General features: G+C 45.1%; 1 pseudogene; it reads left to right on the top strand.

The window, feature by feature from the left end:
• The first annotated feature begins 15,119 nt into the window (after positions 1-15,119).
• Positions 15,120-23,997, top strand: part of LOC102436202 — a 10,283-nt pseudogene continuing 1,405 nt past the window's right edge.

Genomic DNA, 23,997 nt, shown 5'->3' with positions numbered 1-23,997 from the left:
GCTGTCTTGCTGAAGCAGAGCAACACAGGCCAAAGCAGACTGGCACAGAACAAAGCAGATCAGATCAGATTAGAGCAGACCAGCACAGAGCAAAGCAGAGCAGGTCAGTGAGGCCAGAGCAGAGCTGTCTAGCTGGAGAGGGGCCTAGCCAGGGCTGCCTCACAGCCATGCTGTGTCATACTGAGCTGTAACACTGTTGAGCTTTTCCAGAGCTGTACTGTTTTCACATCCATGCTTTGTCACAACTGAGCTGTTTTGCACTGAATAAAGTTCCCTTCTTCAATACACCCCAAATTGAGGATTACTATTGGTGTTGAATTGGCGCCAACGACTTTTGGTTGACATACCTCATAAGGAGGTTGTAAGGATTCCATAAGTTAAAATATGTAAAGCACTTAAAACAGTGCTAGAATAAATAGATAAATAATAGATAGACAGATGATAGATAGATAGATAGATAGATAGATAGATAGATAGATAGATAGATGATAGATAGATAATAGATAGATGATAGATAGGACAGGAGGAAACTTTTGAAGGATAGTATATGTCATTAAGTATAGTGATAGTTTCATGGGGGTATATTTATGTCCAAACTCATCAAGTGTATACATTAATTATGTACAACATTTTGTACGTCAATTATATCTCAACTAGGGGCCTGGTGCACAAAATTCATGCACTGGGGGAAGAGGGGGTTCCCTCAGCACAGCCTTGTGCCTTCTTGCAGTCTGGGATCCCTCTTGCAGTCTGGGATCCCTTGCTCCTTACTGCCTGCCTGCTCGCTGCTCCTTACTGCTTGGCTCACTGCTCCTTAGCGCTGCCGCAGAGGCGGGAGAGGCTCCCGACCGCCACTGCACTCGCCAGCCATGAGCCAGGCTTCTGGCTGAGTGGTGCTCCCCCTATGAGAGCACACTGACCACCAGAGGGCAGATCCTGCACTGAGCGTCTGCCCCCTGGTGGTCAGTGTGCATCATGGCGACCGGTCGTTCCACCGTTAAGTCAATTTGCATATTAGGGTTTTATTATATAGGATAAAGTGGTTAAAAAACAGTGTTGGCCCTGGCTGGTGTGGCTCAGTTGGTTGAAGCATTGTCCTGTGCACCAAGGGGTGGTAGGTATGATTTCTGTTCAGGGCACATACCTGGGTTGTGGGTCAGTTCCCTGTTGGAGCATATGTGGGAGGCTGCCAATCGATGTTTCTCTCTCACATCGATGTTTCTCTTTCTCACTCTCTCTCCCTTTCTCTCTTTAAAATCCATTTATAAAGTTTTTTATTTAAAAAACAGTGCTATGTAGTGTAGGCATTATTATAAGGGTTAGTCATTGTTATCCTTCCTACCTCTTTATAGTTTTCCTACAAGGTAAAAATTCTGTTGTGGAACTTCCTAGAAACTCCTTGGCCATTTTTTAAATTTCTCTCCAGTCTACTGGGCCCACTGCAAGGACACCAAATAAAGCCCCAGCAGTGATCCATAGTAGGTGTTCAATGTATGTTATCCCTTCCCCCATCCACTCCCTACTTAACATCCTGCCTCATTCTAACAGCACGCTGAGGGGCTCTACTGTCAGAATTTCATAATTCCCTTTCTTTGTTTGGAAGAGGGGGAATTTTGTTAGTGGACAGAATGTTCTTAATAAAATTTCTTCCAATACATGTTTCCTACATTGCTGGTATCATTCTACCTCTATCGTATATACACTAGAGATTAGCATGAGAAAATTCTGCTTTAGCCCAAAATTTAGTATTTAGGTCATAAATAAAATTATATTGTTTTCCTAACAGGAATGAGAACCACTGCTTCAAGGTGTGATAATGGATATTACTGGTGTAATTCCCATGGACATTTTGTGGTGCAAAGAGGAAAAGTGGTCGGGGAGTTAGGATTGGCTAAGAGTATGGAATGCAGTGCATTTGAGGGCTGTCTGAAGAAGTGAGTGAAATTTTAGTAATCAATTGGGCAAGGATTTTGAGTGAGGTGATCTCCCAGAGCAGGCTTCTCTTAAGAGAGAACATCAATGCCTTGGCCTGGCCAGCCTGACAGGGAAGGTCAAGGTCCAAGCACCTGTGGCCAAGGATGGAGATATGGAGGGAGTAGGTGGGACAAGGGAGAGACAGTAATGTTGGGCAGGGACAGGCAACAGCTGGAAAGTCTAATACCAACTTCCAAAATACCTTTACCATAAACAAACAAAATTCAAACAGGCTCATAAGACACAGAGAGTAGACTAATGGTTGCCAGAGGGGTGGGGGGTTGGGGGGGAGTGGGTGAAAGAAGTGAAGGGATAAGAAGTACAAACTGGTAGTCACGAGATAGTCATGGGGATGTAAAGTACAGCATAGGGAATATAGTCAATAATATTGAGATAATTATGTATGATGCCAAGTGGATACTGAAATATATGATTGTCTAACCACTATGCTGTACATCTGAAACCAATACAAAGAAATATTGAAAGTAAACTGTCATCGAAATATTAAAATTAAAATTAGAAAAAGGAAGCATGACAAATGACACACGAAGATGCCTTTTACACCCAGGGCAACAGCAAGTGCTCAAGAAAATGCTATAAACACCAAGCATCCCTCAGTTGTCTAGTTGCTAAGGGTGTAAGGCAGGGAGACTGCTTCTTGAGAACAGGAGGGGGTGGCCTATCTCTTTTCAGAACAGCCTCAGGGGCCCAGGGAGACATGTCTTCAGGTTCTCTGTTGCCTGCACCCACCATCTATGAGGACCCACAGAGAAGATAGCAGGAGCCACTACTAAAATGATGAATGAGTAAAGAATGAAGTTGGCAACTTTATAGCATTTTCTCCCAGGATCTGGTTTAGACAACATGTTAGCTGTTCAAAGAGAACATTTAAAGTACAGAAAGAATAAGAGAGCCCATAGGAAACACAAAACAAGCCACACTTTGTGGGCTCACATCAGAGGGTTCCACCGGTCAGGACACCACCTGGACTTAGACCAGATCCTGATTGGCTCCAGGCATTCACTTTGTCCTCCACCTCAGCAAAAGACTCCTCCTGCCACCAGCCGTTCATTGACTTTTGGATACCACACAGCTCCCTGCCACCCATAATACACAGTTTACCACAGCACTGCTGTCTCCCCTTGACCCACCATGGCCCCCTTGCCAATCTTTTCCTTATTCCAGTGTCATCCTGCCCCGTCCATACACCCACTTTCATTTGTTTCTCAGCTCCTGTTCTAGACATGCATGAAGGTGAGACTCATTTTTTTAATACACCAGGCTTTGTACACGCAAATGGATTCTATACTTCATAGCCCTTTGAGATTACACTTTTATTCCAATGATGCTGCATTAGCCTAAAGCAATATCAGCACTCCTCTGTGGATTTGCCTTCAAACATTTATCATCTCTAAAAGAACACTTACCTCATGGTGTTGTATCAGAGACACACTTGCCCCAGTTTAATGCAAAAAGCTCTGAGCTTGGAATCAAATGACCTTGCTTTTTATCTTAGATGCACCACCCACTACCTTTATAAATTCAATCAAACTCACAAGGCTTCTGCATCTTCATTTCTTAATGAGAATAGTAATAACTCTTTCATTGTGTAGGCTTTTGTGAAGATCAAATGAGATCTTATATAAGAGGCTAATATGCAAATTTTCCTCTCTACTGGGAGTTCCACCAGGGGATGGGGCCGGCTGGCCAACCTCCCATGGTCCCTCCCCCCCTCCCTCTCCTCCCTGCTGGCCTGACCTGATGGGCCCCGATTGGGGTGGGCCAGCCAGACCCCACCCGTGCACAAATTCATGCACAAGGCCTCTAGTCCTATATAATAAAAACCTAATATGCTAAGTGTCCAGTCGACCTGTCAGCCATTCAACCAATCAAAGTGTTAATATGCTAATGATATGCAAAGGCCACTCAACCACTCACTATGACATGCACTGACCACGTCATAGTGAGTGGTTGAGAAGCTCCAACCAGTAGGTTAGCTAGCTGCTGGGGTATGTCTGGCCAATTGGGACTGAACAAGACAGGCTGGACATGCCCTGGAGCCCTCCCATGGTCCCTCCCCAGCTGGCCAACCTCCAGTGTCCCTCCCCAGCCCCGATCATGCACCAGTGGGGTCCCTCGGCCTGACCTGCACCCTCTCGCAATCCAGGACCCCCGGGGGATGTCAGAGAGCTGGTTTCGGCCTGATCCCGCAGGCTAGGCCAAGGGACCCCACTGGTGGACAAATTCATGCACTGGACCTCTAGTATTATATAAGAAAGCACATTTAATGCACAGAACATAAAATTAGATTACAAAATTTTTTTCTCTCCTCATCTCCCAATTCACTCACTGGGTATCTTACAACTTTCCTTGCATCTTCAATCTCTAGAGAAAGAAAAGAAAACAAAAAAGACTTATTGAATCCCCATGATGTGCTGGAAATGCAAAGATGATTAACATTAACTCTTTCCTAAAGGAGCTCAGAAGACAGAAGTAAGCAGATAAGATTTTGAATGGGTGAATGAAAAACTGAGTAAATGCATGAATAATGAAAGGCATAAAAAGATATCTACAATGATAGGAAGATGATAGTTGAACTAAATTCATTTATTCTTCCATTTATTGCATACTGACTGTGTGCCAGTGAGAGAAGTTAGGGCAGGGAGCAGCAGACACGGCAGTTTGAGCAAAGCCAATCACAGAAACCAACCAAGCAGAAATAATAAAATGTTTCTGGACTCAAAGCCAGAGGCCTGGGAAAACAAGGCGGGGCCTGCAGTCACAAGGTGTATGAATGCATAGAAACAGAGAAAGTTCAGAATAGGAACAGAGAAAGAACATAGAAACAGGGAAAGTTCAGGTCTGCTAGAAACCAAGATCAACAGTAATTAATATAAATGCGAGAAGTCCCCCCAGAAGGCTGAGTTTGGGCTTTGATATTCACAGGGTGAATATTTGCATTTTATTACCTACTGCTGACTCAATGGCCTAAAGCAAACTCCTCCAAAACCTGACAATCTTGCTGTTTACTAAACAATCACCATTAATATGTCTGTTTGTATTCCTAAAAGTCAATTATGTATTCTAGTAAATAAAAGCAGACAGGAACGGAGACTCAGTGGAACTTGACTACTACAGTTAAGCTTTCCCTGGCTTCCCCTGATAATTCCAAATTAATATTTCTTGTCTTGTGTGTCAATTTGCACGTCAGCTCTTTCTCCAAGCCTTTGAACCCGAAAGCCACGCTGGCAATGGCTTTTCACACAGGTCTGTTGCTGGACAAGGACAATGAGGGAATCAATCAGATGACGACACAGGTAGACATAGAGCAGGCTTGTAGCAAATATATACCCCAGGACTATAAGGCTTTAACAGGCAGCCCATTAATGGGTCCCCCTCCCCTTGCAGAGAGTCTGAATCTGCTTGTAATAAGTTTTCCACATTTTTGCTCAAATCTTCTGGTGCGCGGACCTCATTTTTCGGCGTCGAGAGACATGACCCCGGGAAAACACCTCAGCTCACCGTTCCAGTTATCACCAGGACTGTTGAAGGCACAGGAGACATAGTAGAAAATACAGCAGGAGAGATCATCAGCTTCACTAAATTTACAATAAGCAAGTAAAATAAAAACCTAAGAATTTCTGTGACAATATCCAATCTATAAATAAAAGAAATTTGTGATAGTGATTATGGTGGTGTAGGACTACCTCTAAAAAGGTGGTGAAGAATCACCTCTGAACAGAGAGAAGACTATAACCTCCCTGGCCTTGGGCACTGATAGGGCTGAGGGCCAGATGGAAACTAATGAGGTTGCAGATCTGAGGGTGAGCCAGGAGTGCCCGGGATGGAGAAAGATGACCTGGACAGAACTGGATATGGAGACCATGATATGGGTGCAGCAGCAAGAGCCTGTGGCTAAAACCCCCCTGGGAGGGAGCAGCACTAGGACTCCACCATCATCCAGCCTGGGAAGTTCGCCTTGATCTGCGTCTGCAAGGGGGGCCATGCGGAGGAGCTCAGGGCAAGCCTCCAGCAGAGGGGACTGAAGGACACACCCAGCATTGAATCTGAGGGACCCCCTATTTCCTGGAGGCACTAATGGCAGAGAGCAGAACAGGGACTGGACGTAAGGACCAAGAAGGAGGAACAGCCCTGCCCATCTGGAACACAGAAAAGATGCTCTTGTCCCCACCCGCAGAACGGCTACTGCTGACCTGACCTGCAGCAACCCAAGTCAAGGGGGAATGGGTCTGGACTGGAAATCTGCACCTCTATAATTGGGGCTGGTGGCATGGGATACTTGGATATTTGGTCAGAACCTGGGCAGAAACCCTGCTAGTGGGGGCCAGTGGTGCTGAAAGTTTGTAGTGTTAAGCGGGGCTGATTTTTCATTTGTTTGTTTTATTCCTCCCTGCTAGAGGTGACCATGGTGTGGTGCAAGCAAGCCAGGCAGAGCTGAGGCATTGGAAGAAGAGGAGATGCCTACCTCCACTCTTACAAACTATGGGCACCACTCCCAACACGAATGCGTTCAAAACATCCTAGCCAAGACCAGGATACCCTGGCAGAGCCTATTTCCATTGGAGAAGGGATACCAGCTCAGAATAGGGACATTCAAGGACCGAGACATGGCATATCCAGTCTCTGGGCAATGGAGGCCCAGCTTAGAGCCATTCCCCCTTGCCTCAGACTACATGGGGCTCCTTATCAGGCCTCAGGTAGGGTGCCCAGAGCCAGGCAGGGACAATGACTCACATGGGCCTGCACCAGAGAACTTCCCGGGAGGCCCTGGGATATACATGCCAAAGTATCAGATTTAACAACATCAGATAAAAATACAGTGAGCTCTACAAATAGTAGATCTAAAGGTTTTTGGGGTTTTTTCTTCTCTTTTTTTCTGTTTCATATCTCTTATTTCTCTTGTTAATTTATTCTATTCTCTTCTCTCTCCTTTTTATTGTTATTCTAATTTTTCTTGTTTTATGTTAATTTATCTCCTCTTTTCTCTTTGCTTTTCCAGTTTTTCTTTTTCTATTATATATTTTAATATATTCATTATTGTTACTTTTAAAAATTATTATTATTTCTTTTATTTTTGTTTCCTTTTCCTTTTGTTATGTATTCAATTTGTTTCCCTTCTTTGCTTCCATATTCTCTTTTTTGGTTCTTTTTTCCCTTTTGTCTTTTTTTTTTTATCTTTTTTTCCCTCTAATTCTTTGGTCTCATGTCTTTTAGTATTCTCATTTTTTTTTTTTTTTTGCTTTGCTTTGCTTTCATTTTCTTTTTTAGTCTTACTGGTTGTTATTGCTTTTTTTGTTTTGTTTTTCTTGTTATTTTTAGTTCAGTCTTGTTTTGTTCTGTCAGCACCTGCTAGAAAATATGGCAATTTAACCATGAACAAGAACTAGTGATAAATGAAGAATAGTATGACAACTAGGATGACAAGGTTAGGTTGGAGCCTTTGAGTCAGAAAGTTGGAGTGGAGATCCTACCTACAAATGGGACATCAACAATCAAGTCCCAATTGCAAGAGGAAAACCCAAATTACCCACACAAGGAACATTACTAGAGCATCCAGCTGAGAGGATCAAAGAGACTGCACCACAGGGTATCTCAGGACATTTTTTACATAAGGCCATCCCATGAAGACTGGGAGGCATAACACTTCTAGATAATACATATAAACAAACACAAAGATACAGCTAAAATGATGAGACAAAGAAACAACCTCCAAGTGAAAGAAAAGGCAGAATCTCTAGAAAAGGAACTAAATAAAAATGGAGGCAAGCAATCTATCAGAAATAGGTTTCAAAGTAGTGGTTATAAAGATGCTCAAGGAACTTAAGGAGAATTATAAGGAACTTAGTGAAAACTGCAACAGCAGGAAAAAGGAAATAGAAACCATGAACAAGCATTAGTGATAAATGAAGAATAGCATATCTGACATCAATGATACACTGGAAGGAATTAAAAGTAGATTGGATGAAGCAGAGGATGGAATCAATGATTTGGAAGACAAGGAAGAAATAAATACCCAATTAGAGCAGAAAATATTAAAAAAATAATTAAAAAGCAGGAGGATAGTGAAGGGAACTTTGGGACAATAGGAAACATAACAATATCTTCATCAGAGGGCTAACAGGAGAAAAATGTGAGCAAGGAATGGAGAACATGTTGGAAGACATAATGATAGAAAACTTCCCTAACCTGGTGAAGGAAAAAGTCACACAAGTTCAGGAGGCACAGAGAATCCCAAGCAAGATGAACCCAAAGAGGCCCATGCCCAGATTATAATTAAAGGGAAAAGGTTAAAGACAAAAACAAAAGAATCTTAAAGGCAGCAAGAGAGAGACAGAAAGTTACCTACAAGGGAGTTCCCATCAAACTGTCAGCTGATTTCTCAAAAGAAACACTTCAGGCTAGAATACAGTGGTTTGAAGTATCCAAAGTTATGAAAAGCAAGGGCCTGATCCAAGAATACTCTATCCAGGAAGGCTATCATTTAAACTTAAAGGAAAAATAAAGAGCTCCCCCACCCCCCGCACCAAAAAAAAAAAAAAAAAAAAGGCTAACGGAGTACATTACCACCAAACCACCATTACAAGAAATGTTAAAGGGACTGCTTTAAAAAGAAGAAGATGAAGAAGAAGAAGAAGAAGAAGAAGAAGAAGAAGAAGAAGAAGAAGAAGAAGAAGAAGAAGAAGAAGAAGGAGGAGGAGGAGGAGGAGGAGGAGGAGGAGGAGGAGGAGGAGGAAGAAGAAGAAGAAGAAGAAGAAGAAGAAGAAGAAGAAGAAGAAGGAGGAGGAGGAGGAGGAGGAGGAGGAGGAGGAGGAGGAGGAGGAGGAGGAGAAGGAGAAAATTCCAAAATGGCAGTGAAGTAAGTGGAAGCTACACTGACACTCTCCCAGGACCAAACTGGAATTACAACTAAAATACAGAAAAATCATCCTGAATAATCAACTGAATACTAGCTGGAGAGCACCCTGATAACCAAGGATGGAAAACAGAGAACCCATGGAGACTGGTAGGAAGTGCAGAGGTATGAAAGAACTGGACAAGCACCCACAGACAGCAGTTGAAGTTCCAGAGGGATATCTCAACTGGGGCAGGGGGGTTCCCATTGAGAACTCTTGGGTCTAAACCCCAAGCTGGCCCCCCAAGCTCAGAGCATCAGAACTGAGAAAGGTGCCCAAATACCATCTGGTTGTGAAAAGCAGCAGGGTTGCTGTCTTCCAGGGAGAGATGACTGGAAATGCAGGCACTCTCTTAAAGGGCCAACACACAAAATTTCATGTGCAGCCACTCACCTTGGGCTCCAGCAGAGGGAGAGCAGTGTGGACTAGAGCTGTGTGAGCAGAATCCAGGGTTAGGGCCCTGGGGTTAGAGCTCAGAAGGCAGCCATCCCAGTATCCTGTGCTAAGTCATTCCCTCCTACTACAGAGGACATCTTTCTCTAGCAGACCTTTATCATCAAGGCAACTTTTGTTTGGGGCAAATCAATTTCCCCACTCTGTTGGAAAACCTCTAGTCCCACCCTGTAGTCCATTGCCTGAGGCAAATCAAGACTGAATAACAATCAGGCTGTAAGCAGAGGTGGACCTCTGGAGGCTTTGAGTCTTTGCTTGATCTTTTTCTGGGTCCAGGGCTAGGAAGAGCAGACCTTGATGCACATCTTGTTCTTTTCCGAAGGCACCCAGCCCCAGCAGAGGGAGCCACATGCTGTGGATTGCTGATAGCTCCAAACAGGGTACTCAGGCCAGTCACAAACAGCATCTGACATGGTCCCACACTAGAGATTAGGAGTAGTACAAGTTCTACCTAATACATAGACACAAACCCAAACAGGCAGCCAAAATGGGGAGACAAAAAAATAAATCCCAAATGAAAAAATGAGAGAATACTCTAGAAGAAGAGATAAATAAAATAGAGATAAGAAATTTATCAGCTATACAGTTCAGAATAACGATGGCAAGGATGCTCAACAGCATGAAAAAAGATGTCCAGGGGACATATGAAAAAGTGCTCAAAGTCACTAATCATCAGAGAAATTCAAATTAAAAAGACAATGAAGTATCACCTCACACCTGTCAGAATGGCTACCATCAATAAATCAACAAACTACAAGTGCTGGCAAAGATGTGGAGAAAAGGGAACCCTAGTACACTGCTGGTGGGAATGCACATTGGTGCAGCCACGAAGGAAAACAGAATGGAGTTCCTCAAAATATTAAAAATGGAACTAACATTTGACCCAGTGACCTCACTTCTAGAATGTATCCTAAGAAACATGAAACACCAATCAGACAGAAATAATATATGCACCCCTAGGTTCATAATATTGTTATTTACAATAGCTAAGTTTTGGGAACAGCCTGAGTGCCCATCAGTAGGTGAGTGGATAAAAAAAGCTGTGGTACATTTACACCCTGGAATGCTATGCAGTTGTAAAAAAGAAGGATGACATCAGGGAGGGAGATGCACACTATTATGCTAAGTAAAATAAGCCAGTCAGAAAAAGACAAATATCACACAATCTCACTTATTTTTGGAATCTAATGAACAAAATAAATTGACCAACAAAATAAATCCAATGACGTGGAGACATGGAAGAGACTGACATATCTCAGAGGAATTGCAGTGGGGGGCTGGACTGGATGAGATTAACCAAAGAACTTATATGCATACTAGAGGCCTGGTGCATGAAATTCGTGCACTGGCGTGGGACCCTCATCCCCGCCTGAGCCCTCACAGTCCAGGACCCCCTAAGAGGATGTCTGCCTGCTGGCTTAGGCCCAATCCTCTAGCAGTCCAGGGCTCTCTCAGTCTGGGACCACTTGCTCCTTACCGCCCACCTGCAGCGGATGCAGGAGAGGCTCCCGCCACTGCCACTGTGATTGCCAGCCACGCTCGCTGCTCCTTAGCACTGCCATGGAGGTAGGAGAGGCTCCCATCACTGCTGCTGTGCTCACCAGCCGTGAGCCCAGCTTCTGGCTGAGTGGCACTCCTCCTGTGGGAGCACACTGACCACCAGGGGGCAGCTCCTGCATTGAGCGTCTGCCCGGTGGTGGTCAGTGCACATCATAGTGACTGGCTGTTCCGCCAGTCATTCTGCCGTTCAGTCGATTTGCATATTAGGGTTTTATTATATAGGACTAGAGGCCCAGTGCATGCATTTGTGCACCAGTGGGGTCCCTCAGCTTGGCCTGCACCCTCTCGCAATCCAGGACCCCTAGATGGATGTCGGACTGTCAGTTTTGGCCCAATCCCGGTAGGCCTGTGGGGATCGGGCTGAAAACAGCAGTCCAACATTCCCTGAGGGATGTAATAGTGCCTGAAGCGGCAGGTGGCCAGGGAGGAGCCCAAGCCAGGGCTAGGCACCGCTCCAGCTCATCCTGGCCCCGCTGTGCCTGCCACTGCCCCTTCCACTGCTTGGTAGCACTGCTGTGGAGCCAGGAGAGGCTTGCACCACCGCAGCTGCACTCCTCAGCCGTTGAGTCCAGCTTCTGGCTGAGCAGTGCTCCCACTGTGAAAACACACTGACCACCAGGGGGGCAGCACCTGCATTGAGCGTCTGCCCTGGTGGTCAGTGCACATCATGGCGACCAGTCGACTGGTCGTTTGGTCGTTAGGTTGCTTAGGCTTTTATATATAGACTAGAGGCCCGGTGCACAAAAATTTGTGCACTGGGGGGGGGTCCCCCAGCCCGGCCTGTGCCCTCTCACAGTCTGGGACCCCTTGGGAGATAACGACCTTCTGTCTTAGGCCTGCTCCCGGGTGGCAGAGGGCAGGCCCAATCCCTAAGTGCAGCCCCTGGTCAGGCTCAGAGCAGGGCCGATTGGGGAGTTGGGGCACCGCCCCCTGTCACACTCAAGGCAGGGTCGATGGGGAGGTTGCGGCGCCACCCCTTGTCATGCACAGAGCAGGGCCGATCAGGGGGTTGGGGCGCTGCCCCCTGTCACTCACAGAGCAGGGCCCGTGGGGGGAAAGGGGTTGGGGCACCGCACCCTGTCACACACAGAGCAGGGCCTATCAGGGGGTTGGTGCGCTGCACCCTGTCAAACGCAGAGCCGCAGGGCAATCAGGGGATTGGGGAGCTCCCCCCTATCAGGCACAGAGCAGGGCAGATCAGGGGGTTGGGGTGCCTTCCCCTGTCAGGAACAGAGCAGGGCGGATAGGGAGGTTGTGGCCCCGCCTCCTGTCACACACAGAGCTGCAGGGCGATCAGGGGGTTTGGGCGCTGCCCCCGTCACGCTGATCCCGGTGCCAGGAGGCCTCGCTGCTCCGCTGATCCCGGTGCCGGGAGGCATATTATCCTTTTACTATATAGGATAGAGGCCTGGTGCATGGGTGGGGTCCGGCTGGTTTGCCCTGAAGGGTGTCCTGGATCAGGGTGGGGGTCCCCACTGGGGTGCCTGGCCAGTCTGGGTGAGGGGCTGAGGGCTGTTTTCTGGCTGGCAGGTGACTAAAAGCTCCCAACCGCTCCTTGTTTTCTTTTTTTTTTTTTTATTCTGGGCCAGCTTTAGCTCTGAAGCCTCACTGCTGAAAACATCGATACAATGTTGCGGTCCGGGGCTGACTGAAAGCCGGTTTCTGGGGTTTTGTTTAGCTTCTTATTTGCAACATAGTACATAGTTGCTTAGAGTTGCAGCTGAGAGGCCGGCAAGTTAGGCGGGGAACGTTGGAGTCCGCAGTCACTGGAGGAAGCAAGCCTCCCTGCTCGCTTCAGTGCATGGCTGCCGGCCGCCATCTTGGCTGACAGTTAATTTGCATAAGGATATGCTGATTAGCCAATGGGAAGGGTAGCGGTCGTACGCTAATTACCATGTTTCTCTTTTATTAGTGTAGATATGCATAGGCCATGGACAAGACAATAGTATGGTGAAGGCCTAGTGTGGGATAGAGGCTTGGTGGAGGGAGAAAGGGGTAGGGGTGGGATTGGGGACATCTGTAATACTGTAAACAATAAGGAAATATATATATATATATATATATATATATATATATATATATATATAATTTTAAATCACCTCTGAAAAGAATACATTTTAGCTGAAATGTGAGAAAGAACCAGGCATATGAAGAGCTGAAACTGTAAGGGGAAAAAGTTCCAAAAAATGGGAATGGCAGAATAAATTTGGTTCTTCTGAAACCAGAAAGAAGTCTGGAGCTAGGAGGCCAGGGAAGAGGGGTACAAAATGAGATCCAAGAGCCAGGTTGCTCAGATTCTTTAGGCCATGGGAAAGAGTTTGGATTTTATCCTAAGTGTAGTGGAAAGCCACTGAGGAATCAGAAAGCCATCAGGGGATGGGGTGATATAATCAGATTTCCATTTTTTTAAATATTAGCTTCTATGGGAAGAATTTATCCTCAGAGCATTAAAACCTGTTAAAAGTCTTTGGTTGTGCTTGCTTTGATATTGTTCCACTAAAATTGGAATAATATAGAGTTTAGGTGGCCCCTGTGTAGCAATGATACTCAAATTCATGAATCATTTTGTGCTTTTAAAGAAAAGTACAAATGGGGAGGAAACAGATCCAGGAAATACCCAAAAGCAAGTCACCAAAGTTTTAAAAACTACACAAAATAACAAATGGGAACTATTTGAGTTAGAAAATTTTCTTGAAAATTTTTTGAGATTTCTTGAAATCTCATTCTAATATTTCAGTAAAACTAATTTCACATAAAGGCTGGCAAAAGAAAAATCTCAAGGTCAAATCCTGTACAGATTTATCATAAGGATAAAAGAGAATAAGGAGCAAAATAATATCCCTGCAGACAATTAAAACACAATAGAAAGATAGGCCCACAGAGCAGTTCAAAACTAACTTACTATTTCAATATGATAGGAGACATTAAGAAAGGTATATAAAACATAAAAGAAAACATAAATCAGAATTAGAAAAACTCAGAAATGAGGTAGCAGAAAAAAATCAGTTTTAAAAAATCATTTCAGAATTTAAGATTAAACTGGAAAAAACACAAGAATGAATAAACATAAGAAGCAATGCCTTAAGAAATACAAAAGATTAAGAAAGGAACATTGAAAAAATGAATAAAAAAAGAATCTGATAGAAAGTAACAAATATTAAAGACTGAAAATGCAGATAATTACTCAGACATGAAAAAGAATGAAATCTTACCATTGAGACAACATGGATGGATGTAGAGGCTATTATAAGTGAAATAAGTCAGACAGAGAAAGACAAATACCATATGATTTTACTTATATGTGGATCTAAAAAACAAAATAAATGAACAAGCAAAACAGAAACAGACTCATAGATACAGAAAACAAATTTATAGTTGCCAGATGGGAGGGGGGTTGAGAGGGAGGGTTGAAAAAGACGAAGAGATTAAGAAGTACAAATTAACAGTTATAAAGATAGTCACAAAGATGTAAAGTACAGCTTAGGAAATATTGTCATACTGTAATAACTATGTATTGTGCAATAACTATGTATTGTAATAACTATGTATAACTAGACTTATAAGGGTGATCACTTTGTAAGTTATATAAATCTCTAATCAGTACATGGTACACCTGAAACTAATGTAATGTATGTAATGTTTTAATTGAAAAATTAAACATAAATTGAAAAAAAAGTAAAATGCAGATAATATGAGTCCCTGAAGAAGAAAACTAAAACAAGAGAACAGAATGAATACTAAAAACTGTAATTCAGGAAAACATGTATGAAATTAAAAAAGAAAATTGAAGCCACATAGTTAAAGCACATTTTGTACACGAGAATATCAACCTTAGAATGACCAAGAGATCATAGTAAAATGACTGAGGGAAAGAAGGAAAGAGACAGAGCAGTAGGAAAGGAGGAATGTTTGGCTTCTAGAAAAAAAGAACACATAACTCAAAAGGAAAGAAAGTTAGATTATCATCAAAATTTTAAAAAGAACATTTATGCCAAAAGAAAACACGGCCATGGGGCGGGGGGGGGCGGTGGTGGGCGCGCCCAGCCTGAGGCTGCGAGTTCACTGTTGCGGCACCGGGTCTCCTCATGGTCTTTGCTCAGAGCAGCTACCACCTCAGGCCAAGATGAGCAGCTGTTCAGAGTAACTGGGAGGACCAGTGTCCTGGGCAGCCCAGCAGCCTTCCCTACAAAGAAGAGGAGTTAACTGTCATCACCACTGTCAGCCTCTCCTCAGCCAGGACCTGAGGAGCCCCGGGTCACCTTCCCCCGGGAGCCTCCCTGGCCTCCTTCTCCCAGCCTCCCAGATATTCCCCCAAAGCCTCTTCACCGGTTCCCAGAGTTCGATGACCCTGACTACGATGAGACCCCAGAGGAGGGCCAGAAGCCCAAGAAGGAGGAGCCTTCAGTAAGCTAAGTCTGACGTGCGGTGCATGTGGCCAGTCTGCTGAGAGAGGGGGAGGAACTGTCGGACGACCAAGGGGATGAAGAAGAGGATGACCAAGCCTACAACGGCATCCCCAATGGTGGATGGCACACCAGCCACCTGAGCTCATCCTTGCCCAGCAGCCTCCTGATCCCCCAGCTCCCACCCCATCCCATGGATCGACTGCCCGGGGTCCCCACACCCATCGCACAGGTCATCAAGTCTGGCTGGTTGGACAAGAACCCACCGCAAAGATCTTAAATATATCAGAGGCGATGGGTGACACTGGATGTGGAGTACCTGCGATACTTTGATAGTAACAAGGACTCCTACTCTAAGCGCTTTATCTCTGGCCTGCATCTCCCGCGTGGCTGCCATTGGGGACCAGAAGTTTGAAGTGATCATGAACAATCGGACCTTTGCCTTCCGGGCAGAGAGTGATGTGGAGCAGAAGGAGTGGATGCAGGCCCTGCAGGGTGCTCGGGCCAGCTATCTAGTGCTTCTCTGTTGGGTGTTCAAGGCTCAGAGCTGCCTGACTGTGCTGGCAGCCTGGAGCTGCAATGGCATCAAGAATAAACTGTATGTGGCTGTAGTTGGGGACAAAGTGCAGCTTTACAAGAATCTGGAGGAGTACCACCTGGGCATCGGCATCACCTTCATCGACATGAGCATGGGCAATGTGAAGGAAGTGGACCGGCGTAGCTTCGATCTCACTACCCCGTACCGCATCTTCAGCTTCCCAGCCGAAACATAACTAGAGAAGGAACAGTGGCTGGAGGCCATGCAGGGAGCCATTGCCGAAACCCTGTCTACCTCAGAGGTGGCTGAGCGCATCTGGGCCATGGCCCCCAACAGATGCTGTGCTGACTGCGGGGCTGCCCAGCCTGACTGGGCCTCCATCAACCTCTGTGTCGTCATCTGCAAGCGCTGTGCAGGGAAGCGCCGTGGCATGGGTGCTGGCGTCTCCAAGGTACGGAGCCTGAAGATGGACAGAAAGATGTGGACAGAAACACTCATCAAGCTCTTCTTAGAGCTGAGCAATGGCGCCGGGAACTGCTTCTGGGTAGCCAGCGTGCCTCCTAGTGAGGCCCTGCAGCCCCACAGCAGCCGCAGTGCCCTGCGGCGTCACCTGGAGGCCAAACACCTCGAGGGCAAGTACCGCAGTTACCATCCTCTCTTTGGCAACCAGGAGGAGCTGGACAAGGTCCTGTGTGCCGCAGTCACTACCACAGACCTGGCCGAGACCCAGGCACTCCTGGGATGTGGAGCTGGGGTCAATTGCTTCTCAGGGGGCCCAGAGGCTCCCACACCCGTGGCTCTTGCGGAGCAGGCGGAGCAGACACTGCAGATGGAATTCCTTCAGAACAACCGGACCACAGAGGTACCTCGGCTGGATTTGATGAAGCCCCTGGAAAATCACTACTCAGTTGTCCTGCAAACTGTGAGCCACAGTGGCTTCCTCTACAAGACCACTTCCACTGCCAAGCCGCTGCAGGAGCGCTGTGCCCGGGAAGAATTCAGCCGACGCTGGTACATCCTTAGTGACAGGGTCTTGAGCTACTATGAGAATGAGCGGGCAGTGACCCCCAATGGGGAGATTTGGGCCAGCGAGATTGTGTACCTGGCAGTGTCCCCTCCTGACACCCACGGCTTTGAGCACACCTTTGAGGTGTACACGGAGGGAGAGCGACTATATCTGTTTGGACTAGAGAGTGCGGACCTGGCTTGTGAGTGGGTCAAGTGCATTGCTAAGGCGTTCGTGCCTCCCCTGGCTGAGGATCTGCTGGCCTGGGATTTTGAATGGCTTGGGCACCTACCCTACAAAGCTGGCCTGAGCCTACAGCGGGCCCAGGAGGGCTGGTTCTCTCTCACTGGCTCCGAGCTCCATGCCATCTTCCCAGAGGGGCCCTGCAAGGAGCCATTGCAACTGCGGAAACTGCAGGAGCTTTCTGTCCAAGGGGACAGCGAGAACCAGGTGTTGGTGCTGGTGGAGAGAAGGACACTGTATATCCAGGGAGAACGGCGACTGGACTTTGCGGGCTGGCTGGGGTCCATCCAGAAAGCAGCGGCCAGCTCAGGGGATACACTGTCAGAGCAGCAGCTGGGAGACTCGGACATCCCAGTGATAGTGTACCGCTGCGTGGACTACATCACGCAGTGTGGCCTGACCTCCGAGGGAATCTCCCGCAAGAGTGGACAGACTTAGAAGACACAGCAGCTGCTGGAGAGCCTGCGGCAGGATGTTCGCTCTGTGCGCCTCAAGGAGGGCGAGCAACATGTGGACAACGTCTCCTCTGCGCTCAAACGCTTCCTGCGAGACCTGCCTGATGGGCTCTTCACTGGAGCCCAGCGCCTATTCTGGCTGGAGGCTTCAGAGATTGAGGATAAGGAGGAGAAGGTCTCCAGGTACCGAGGGCTCCTGGCGTGTCTGCCATCAGTCAACCGGGCCACAGTGAAGGCCCTTATCAGCCACCTGTACTGTGTCCAGTGCTTCTCTGACATGAACCAGATGAACACACACAACCTGGCTATTGTGTTTGGGCTCACGCTCTTCCAGACAGATGGGCAGGACTACAAGGCTGGCCATGTGGTGGAAGACCTCATCAACCACTATGTGGTGATGTTTAGTGTGGACGAGGAGGAGCTGAGGAAACAGCAGGAAGAGGTCACTGCCATTGCAAAGATGCGTGTGGCTGATACTGCCAGTGGGACACAGAAGGCAGAGGCTAAGCAGCATATCAAGATCCCAGCATCCAAGGGGGAGACAAGATAGTGGTGGAATAGGCGGATGTGTCCCAAGGCTTGTCCTGGAGCAAATAGAATGAGCAGCTGAAACAAATAACATCCACCCCGAATTGGCAAAGAAGACTCAGCTGGTGAGACAGTTTGCAGCCAGGAAGGGCAGATTCCCCTGGAAAGTCCAGGGCACTGCAACCACGTGAGCAGCAGACACGTGAGCAGCCCACTCCTGTCCAAGGAGCATCAGCCCCGCAAGCAGCCCGCCCCAGGCATAAGAGCAGCAGCCTCACGTGGCCTGCCCCTGTCCAAGGAGCAGCAGCTGTGTGAGCAGCCCGCCCCCATCCGATGAGCAGCAGCCACGCGAGCAGACCGCCCATGTCCGAGGAGCAGAGCCACACACAGCCTGCACCTGTCCAATGAGCAGCAGTCGGGTGAGTGGCCCGTCTGAGGAGAAGCAGCCACGCATGCAGCTCACTCCCGTCCAAGGAGCAGCAGCTGCACAAGCAGCCCATCTTTCATCCGAAGAGCAGCAGCAGCGCGAGCAGCCTACCCCGCTCCGAGGAGCAGCAGCCTTGCAATCAACCTGCCCCTGTCCAAGGAGCAGTAGCCTCACAAGCAGCCCACCCCATCAGAGGAACAACAGCAGCGTGCAGCCAGCCCCCATCAAAGGAACAGCAGCCTCGTGATCAGCACACCCTCTGTCTGAGGAACTGCAGCTGTGCGAGATGCCTCCCCCGACCATCCAGAGGAGCCACCACGGCTGCGAACAGCACCCACCAGAGGAGCTTCTGCCAACTGAGGAGCAGCTGCTACCAAAACCGCCCAAGGAGCAACCGCAGCCTGAGGAGCCGCTGCCACCCAAGGAGCAGCCCCTGAAAAACTCAACATCTAGATCTGTCGGTGAGATCAAACATGGGTAGACAAAGAAACCCCCAAAGGAAAGAAAAGGAGATATCACCAGAAAAGCAGGTAAGTGAAACAGAGCAATGCATTATGTCAGAAAAAAGAATTCAGAATAAGGGTCCTAGAGTGCATAAACCGGATGGAGGGAAAAATCAACTTATGTAAGAATCAAGACGAAATGAAGAGTGATATAGCTGCAATAAAAAACACCATTGAAAGTTTCAATAGTAGACTAGGAGAAAGGGAGGACCAAATTAGCGAATTAGAAAAAAGGGAAGCAAAACACACCCAAACTGAAGAGCAATTGGAGAAAAAAATTAAAAGACAAGAGGAGAGCCTGAGGTAGCTATGGGACAACATGAAATGAAGCAACATACGAATAATAGGGGTGCCAGAACAACAGGAAGAGGAACAAGGCGTAGAAAACCAATTTGAAGAAATAGTGTCAGAAAACTTTCCTGATGTGGGGAAGAAAAAAGTCACACAAGCACAGAGAGTCTCAAACAAGATGAACCCGAAAAGACCCACACCAAGACACATCATAATTACCATGGCAAATGTTCAGGACAAAGCGAGAATCTTAAAGGCTGCAAGAGAGAGGCAGAGAGTTAGATACAAGGGATCTCCCATTAGATTATCAAATGATTTCTCAACAGAAACACATCAGGCCAGAAAAGAATGGAAGCAAATTTACAAAGTGATGCAAAGCAAGGGACTGAATCCAACAATACTCTATCCAGCAAGGCTATCATTCAAAATTGAAGGGGAAATAAGGAGCTTCACAGACAAAAAAAAGCTAAGGGAGTTTAAGACTACCAAATGAGCAATGCAAGAAATGCTAAAGGGACTGGTGTAAAAAGAAGAAATAAAAAGGTAAGAAAGAACACAAGCACAAAAAATAAAAATGGCTACAAACAAGTACTTTTCAATAATAACTTTAAACGTAAATGGACTAAATGCTCCAATCAAAAGACATCGAGTGGCTGAATGGATAAAAAAATAAAAAAAAACATGATCCATATATATGCTGTCTACAAGAAACCCACCTCAGAACACAGGACTCACACAAACTGAAAGTGAAGGGATGGAAAAATATCTTTCAGGCAAATGGAAATGAAAAAAAAAGCTGAGGTAGCAATACTTATATCGGACAAAATAGCCCTCAAAGTGAAGGCCATAACAAGAGATAAGGAAGGCCACTTCATAATACTAAAGGGATTGATACAACAAGAGGATATAACTCTGATAAATATATATGCACCCAATGCAGGAGCACCCAAATACATAAAAAAAACTCCTGGAAGATATCAAGGGAGAGATCGACAACAATACAATCATAGTAGGGGACTTTAATACACCACTGACATCACTGGATAAATCCTCTAGACAAAAAAAATCAGCAAAGAAACAGCAATCCTAAATGACTCATTAGATCAGATGGACTTAATTGACATCTTCAGAACATTTCACCCCAAAGCCACAAAATATACATTCTTCTCAAGTGCACATTGGACATTTCCAAAAATAGACTACATATTGGGTCACAAGCAAAGTCTCCCCAAATTTAAGAAGATTGAAATCATACCAAGCATCTTCTCAGACCACAATGGCATAATAGTAGAAATAAACTACAATAAAAACAATCCAAAACACTCAAACACTTGAAAGCTGAATAGCATGTTATTAAATATTGAATGGGTTACCAATGAGATCAAAGAAGAAATTAAAAACATCCTGGAAACTAATGACAATGAAAACACAACAATCCAAAACCTATGGAACACAATGAAAGCAGTCCTGAGAGGAAAGTTTATAGGTCTACAGGCCTATCTCAAAAAACAAGAAAAAATGGTAGTAAATCATCTAACTCTACAACTCAAAGAATTAGAAAGAGAGCAACAAGAAAAGCCCAGAGTGTGCAGAAGGAAGGAGATAATAAAGATCAGAGCAGAAATAAATGACATAGAGACCAAAAAAAACAATATAAAAGATCAATGAAACGAAGAGCTGGTTCTTTGAAAGGATAAACGAGATTGATGAACCTCTAGCCAGGCTCACCAAGAAGCAGAGAGAGGACCCAAATAAACAAAATCAGAAATGAGAGGCGAAAGAACAACAGACCCCACAGAAACACAATTGATTGTTAAAAAATACTATGAACAACTCTACTCCAACAAACTAGACAACCTGAAGGAAATGGACATATTCCTAGAAAAATACAACCTTCCAAAACTCAATCAGGAAAAATCTAAAAATCTCAACAGGCCAATAACTATGGAAGACATTGAAATAGTCATCAAAAAGCTCCCAGCAAACAAAAGCCCTGGGCCAGATGGCTTCACAGGGGAGTTTTACCAAACATTCAAGGAAGAACTAAAACCTATCCTCCTCAGACTATTCCAAAAAATTCAAGAGGAAGGAACACTTCCCAGCTCATTCTATGAAGCCAGCATCACCCTAATACCAAAACCAGATAAAGACAACACAATGAAAGAGAATTACAGGCCAATATCCCTCATGAACATAGATGCCAAAATCCTCAACAAAATCCTAGCAAAACGGATCCAGCAGTACATCAGAAATATCATACCCCATGACCAAGTAGGATTTATCCCAGGGATGCAAGGATGATACAATATCTGCAAATCAATAAATGTGATACATCACATAAACAAATTGAGAGAGAAAAAACCACATAGTCATATCAATTGATGCAGAAAAAGCATTTGACAAAATCCAACACCCATTTTTGATAAAAACTCTAAGCAAGATGGGAATAGAAGGATCATACCTCAACATAATAAAAGCCATATATGACAAACCCACAGCCAACATCATACTCAATGGGCAAAAACTAACACCATTTCCCCTAAGAACAGGAACAAGACAGGGATGCCCATTCTCACCACTCTTGTTCGACATAGTACTGGAAGTACTAGCCATTTTGATCAGACAAGAAGAAGAAATAAAGGCATCCAAATTGGAAAAGAAGAAGTAAAATTATCCTTATTCGCAGATGACATGATATTGTACATAAAAATCCCTAAAGACTCAATCAAAAAACTATTAGACTTAATAAATGAATTCGGCAATGTAGCAGGATACAAAATTAATGCCAAGAAATCTATGGCATTTCTATACACCAATAGTGAACTTACAGAAAGAGAAATTTAAAAAGCAATCCCATTTACCATCACACCAAAAAAATTAAGATACCTAGGAATAATCTTAACTAAAGAGGTAAAAGACCTCTACTCAGAAAACTACAGGACATTGAAAAAAGAGATAGAGGAGACATAAACAGATGGAAGAACATACCATGTTCATGGATTGGTAGAATCAACATCATTAAATGTCCATACTACCCGCCGTAGCCGGTCATGGCTCAGTGGATAGAGTGTCCGGCCTTCAGACTGCAGAGTCCCATGTTCGATACCGGTCAGTGTCATGTATCTTGGTCGTTGCCCCATCGCCAGTAGGAGGTGTGCAGGAGGCAGTTGATTGATGTTTCTCTATCATCGATGTTTCTGACTCTCTATCTCTCCTCTTTGCTATCTGTAAAATCAATAAAATATATTTTTAAAATAAATAAAATAAAATGTCCATACTACCCAAAGCAATCTGTAAATTCAATGCACTCCCATTAAAATACCAATGGCATATTTCACAGACCTAGAACGAACTCTCCAAAAATTCATCTGGAATAAAAAAAGACCTTGTATAGCTGCAGCCCATCCTGAGAAAGAAGAACAAAGTAGGTGGGATCTCAATACCAGATATCAAGCTGTATTACAAAGCCACTGTTCTCAAAACTGCCTGTTACTTGCACGAGAACAGACATAGATCAATGGAATAGAATAGAGAACCCAGAAATCGACCCAAACCACTATGCTCAATTAATATTTGACAAAGGAGGCAAGAGCATACAATGAAGTCAAAACAGTCTCTTCAATAAATGGTGTTGGGAGAATTGGACAGATACATGCAAAAAAATGAAACTAGACCACCAACTTACACCATACACAAAAATAAACTCAAAATGGGTAAAGGACTTACATGTAAGACCGGAAGTCATAAAAATACTAGAGGAATCTAAAGGCAACAAAATCTCAGACATATGCCGAAGCAATTTCTTCACTGATACAGCTCCTAGGGCAGTGGTTGGCAAACTCATTAGTCAACAGAGCCAAATATCAACAGTACAACGATTGAAATTTCTTTTGAGAGCCAAATTTTTTAAACTTAAACTATATAGGTAGGTACATTGTTATTAACTTAATTAGGGTACTCCTAAGGCTTAGGAAGAGCCACACTCAAGGGGCCAAAGAGCCACATGTGGCTCGCGAGCTGCAGTTTGCCGACCACGGTCCTAGGGCATTGGAAACTAAAGAGAAAATAAACAAATGGGACTACATAAAAAATAAAAAGCTTCTGCACAGCAAAATAAACCATCAACAAAACAACAAGAAAGACCACTGCATGGGAGAACATATTTTCCAATGTTATCACCAATAAGGGTTTAATCTCCAACATTTATAGGGAACTCATACAACTTAGCAAAAGGAAGATAAACTACCCAATCAAAAAATGGGCAACAGACCTAAATAGACACTTTTCAAATGAGGACATTCAGAAAGCCAAGAGACATATGTAAACATGCTCAAAGTCACTAATCATCCGAGAGAGGCAAATCAAAACAACAATGAGGTACCACCTCACACCTGTCAGAATGGCTATCATCAACAAATCAAACGACAAGTGCTGGAGAGGATGCGGAGAAAAAGGAACACTCGTGCACTGCTGGTGGGAATGCAGACTGGTGCAGCCACTATGGAAGACAGTATGGAGTTTCCTCAAAAAGTTAAAAATGGAACTCCCATTTGACCCTGTGATCCCACTGCTAGGAATATATCCCAAGAAAACAGAAACGCCAATCAGAAAGGATATATGCACCCCTATGTTCATAGCAGCACAATTTACAATAGCTAAGATCTGGAAACAGCCTAAGTGCCCATCAGTAGATGAATGGATA

This window comes from Myotis lucifugus, unplaced genomic scaffold (genome assembly GCF_000147115.1).
Source record: "Myotis lucifugus unplaced genomic scaffold, Myoluc2.0 scaffold_7, whole genome shotgun sequence".
NCBI classification, from domain to species: Eukaryota; Metazoa; Chordata; class Mammalia; order Chiroptera; family Vespertilionidae; genus Myotis; species Myotis lucifugus.
This window is presented reverse-complemented; position numbering and strand designations above follow the sequence as displayed.